Source organism: Carica papaya, chromosome 7, assembly GCF_054855325.1.
Source record: "Carica papaya isolate Zhongbai chromosome 7, ASM5485532v1, whole genome shotgun sequence".
NCBI classification, from domain to species: domain Eukaryota; kingdom Viridiplantae; phylum Streptophyta; class Magnoliopsida; order Brassicales; family Caricaceae; genus Carica; species Carica papaya.
Window position 1 is genome coordinate 13198585 of NC_142315.1, and position 4737 is coordinate 13203321.

Genomic DNA, 4737 nt, shown 5'->3' on the forward strand with positions numbered 1-4737 from the left:
TAAGAATATCACACTACTCACTGATACATATATGAAGGTTGGTAAAAATCATAAAATAACTAATGGAGCTCTTAAATTAAGTAAATTTATTTATCATAAATAAAATCATTTATTGCATACTTACCGTAGCAAAATTTTCAAAACCGACCTATAGAGACAATAGCTCAACAACATCATAATCTCATATTCAAGTAAGCAAGAATAATAATTTTCCCTTTTTATTTGCCTACTGGTATCCATGGGGGTCTATAGGGATGTCCCACTATGCGAAACCAACATCCAACTTTATTAACTAACCGACCGTCCCTATACCCCATTTGGTATGAGCGCCAAGATACTATCCCTCATATCTCGTCCGGTGTGAGGGTGAAATAGGCCATCTCCATACCACCTCCAGTATGAGCGCCAAAAATATTAATCCTCGATACCCCGTTCGGTATGAGACGACGTTCACGGTAGGGTTCCTTATGTACTCGATCCGTCCACCATCTCCTAAGATATCCAATAAGGTTACTATTCCTTCATTCACTTAACCAATCAATTTTTCATTTACATTTAATTTTTATTTTCACAATTTAACCGTAAATCAACGCAAGACAAACAATACATGCATAAAAAAAAACTGAATCATTTAACCAATTCCAGTATGTTATCATGCATTTAAAATTATAAAATCAAACAATCAGTTAAAATATGGCAAACAATAAAAAATAACGGGTTCTGATTCCATTAGTAACCTGTAATTAATTATTAAAATTTTTTAAATTATACAAAATACTGTATTATTTATAATTAGATTTCAATTCCATAACAGGGAATAAGGTGAATGATTCTTACTCAAATCGGTGTCCGAAACACTGAACTTTCTACTACGCCTACTGGCGGTCCCTAGATTTCCTGAATTTTCCTGCGAAGATTAAAACACGCTTCACGTACCTAGAAATACCCCCAAAAAATTCAAAATCAGTATTAGAAACCTTTTCTGACAAATTCTTGAATTCCAGCATGGTAGCACCATCGCCTGCGGTGACGGTTTGCCTCGGAATCACCATTTTTAGCTAGTTTTGGTTGGTTTTGACCGGTTTTATACTCATCCATGCGACAAAATATGTTAAGGGGCCTTGGTTGGCCGAAAAAAGTCGAAAAAACAAAAACTCACCGGTGACAGAATTTTCTGACGCGGTGGCTTCGCGAGCTCACTTCCGCGACTGAACATTTTTCTTCAGTCAACCTGTAGAAAAGAGAATGGTAAACAGAATGATAGAAAAATTGCATGAAACGGGAAATGGAAAAGGGCTTATTGGAGGCGATTTTTTTATTTTTTCCACGGCAACACCGTCGAGTTTTACTTGCAATTTTTGACTCATCTGTCGTTCGTTTTGCTCCGATTTGGCTATGAGGGTGTTCAAAATCAAATTTTGAGGGAATAAGAGAATTTTTACTTTTTTTGTAGTCTGAGGTGGCTCCGGCGCGGCGGTGGGCAGCGGTTGCCTCCCTTCTCCATCATCTGGTTCTTCTTCTTTGGCAGGGGGGTTGACGGCTAGGGTTTGGGTTCAGTGTAAAGTGAGATATTTATACCTATCTCCCTTAAATATGGGTCGTTCATCGCATTTGATCTTGACCGTCCGATTGTATTTAAAGAAAAAATTAATCTGGATCGTTCATCGTAATTTGATCTGGACCGTACGATCGCATTTAAAGATTGAACGAATCTGGACCGTCCATCACGTTTAATCGTGACCGTCCGTTCGTACCTGAGGAGGAAACGGATCTGGACCGTCCACGCGCGCGGGAACGCATCCAGGCCATCCGATCGCAGGTACGCAGATTGACAGCATAGCCTCCTGTATGGCATCGAGTCAGCATGCCTTACCACGCGGTGCGCTCCGGTTCATTGGGACTGCTGACTGGGTGATTCTACGTAGTGCAATTTTTTTTAATTGCATTTTGACCCCCAGTTTTCAATTTTTCTTTTAAAAATACCGCCGAATCCAAAATTTTACCAATTTTTTCCAAAATTATTTTTAATTTCATCATCACCTATTTTTTTTCCTAATTTTACATTAAATAAAATTTATAAATTTAAAATTTATATTTTTATATACATAAATTTTTTAATTTTAAAATTAATCTTGTACCAAATTTTGGGCCCAGGTATTACAACTATCCATCCCTTAAAAAAAATTTGGTATCTCAAATTTATCTCTCTCTCACTCAATCAAACAGTTGAACATACTGGGCTCTAAAGTCTAATTCTAGCTCCCATATAGCCTCTCTCTGTGTGTGATTCTGCTATAGGACCTTAACAAAGAGAATTTTTCAGTTGCGGAGTACTCTGCTCTTTCGGTCCTCAAAACCCACTGATAACTCCTCATAGGACAGATCCTCTTAGAGTGAAAGGGGCTCGTGAGCCAAGACGTGAGAGGAGTCTGGGTTGTACTTACGTAGCATGGACACATAAAATATATTATGGACCTTAGATAGTTCTGGAGGTAGTGCTAGTCTGTAGGTGGCGGTGCCAATTCTGTTTAAGATTTCAAATGGCCTAATGAAACAGGGATTTAGTTTCTCTTTCTTGCTAAACCTACTGATTCCCTTGAAAGAAGTGACATTAAGGAACACCTGATCACTTTTTTTGATTTCCAAATCCCTCATTGGGGTATCCGCATAACTCTTTTACCTGCTTTGAGTCATCTGGATGTTCTTTCTGATCTTAACTATTTTGGATGGAGTCTCCTCTACAAGATCTGAACCGAACAGTTTTCTATTACCCACTTTTTCCCAATAGATCGGTGATCTGCATGGGCAGCCATATAACGCCTTGTATGGACCATATCGATACTTGCTTGATAATTGTTATTGTAGGTAAACTCTATTAAGGGTAAATAATCATCCTAATGACCCTCGAAGTCAAGAACACAAGCTCGAAGCGTATCCTCCAGTCTGCTGTCCTTTCTGATTATCTATCGGTCTAAAGGTGGAATCCGGTACTAAGGGACAGTTTCGTTCCCATGGCTTGCTGAAAACTAGACAAGAACTGAAAAGTAAACCTGGGATCCCTGTCGGATACTGTTACTGGCACTCCATGTAAACTGACTATCTATGGGATATATCTTCTTACTACCTTGTTTAATGGGTCGGTCATCTTGATGGCCAAGAAGTAGAAAGACTTGGTGACCCGGTCAATAATTATCCAAATGGCATCATGTCTCGATCGTGCCCTAAGCAATCATATCACGAAATTCATTGTGATGCGTTCCCACTTCCACTTCGAAATTGATAATGGTTGAAGCAGCCTGGCTGGGCGTTGATGCTTTGCCTTGACTTGTTGACATACCAAATACTTGGAAATAAAGTTGGCCACCTCTCTTTTCATCCCATTCCACCAAAATCGGAGTCGCATACTTTGATATATCTTAGTATTTTCGGGATGTATGGTAAACTTTGAGCTATGAGCCTCTGTCATGATGTTTCTTTTCAACTCACTGTCACATGAAACACACATCATGTCCTGAAATCTAAGACACCATCGACAGAGACTCGAAATTTTGGATTTACTTTATGTTCTGCATCTTTCTTGAGGGTTGCTAGGGTGGAATTGGTGGATTGAGCTTCCTTTATTCTCTGGATCAACTTAGGTTGAATAGTCATATGAACTAAGCATGTAACTCTCTTAAGGTCCTGAAGTTATACGTGTTATGCGGCCCCTATTACTTTGTATTCTGATACCATTAGGTGAGCTAATATACCTGCACTTTTTCTACTGAGTGCATCGACTATCATGTTACTTTTGCTCGGGTGATACAAAATGTTGCAATCGTAGTCCTTGAGGAGTTATATCCATTTCCTCTTACGCTTGTTGAGATTTTTTTGAGTGAATATATGTTTCAAGCTCTTATGGTTGATATAGATATGAAAAGTCTCTCCATACAAGTAATGACACCAAGTCTTCAAAGCGTGGATAATTGTGGCAAGTTCTAAGTCATGGGTGGGGTAGTTTTTCTCATGACTCTTCAACCACTTGGACCCATAGGCCATAACCTTCTCATGTTGTATCAAAACACAACCCAACTCATGTGGGAGGCATCACTATAAACTGTATATCCACATGTTTCGCTCGACAAAGCTAACACAAGTGCAGTAGTCAACCGCTTCTTTAGTTCTAAAAAACTCATTTCACAGTTCTCGTTCCACTTAAACTTGATGTTATTCTTTGTGAGCTAAGTCAAATGAGCAACTACGTTAGAAAATCCTTCGATAAACCTGTGGTAATAACTTGTCATCCCCAAAAACTTACGAATCTCCTTGATCGAGGTCAATTTTTTCCAGCCGAGCACTGCCTCAACTTTTTCGGGGTTCACTGACACTCTATCCCTTGATATGATGTGCCCTAGGAAGGTAGTCTGCTCGAGTCAGGATCTACACTTACTCAACTTTGCATACAACTTCTTTTCTCTAAGAACCTGCAAAACCTGAGTCAGATGGTGAGCATGTTCTTTGCTTTTTGAATAGACCAGGATATTATCGATAAATACAATGACGAACTGATCGAAGAATTGTTTAAAAATCCTGTTAATCAAATCCATGAAATGGCTGGTGCGTTGGTTAGTCAAAATGGCATGACCAGGAACTCATAGTGTCTGTACCTGGTTCAAAAAGTTTTTTTGGGAATGTCTTTAGCCTTGATCTATACCTGATGGTAACTCGAATGCAGGTCTATTTTGGAGAAGACCTGGG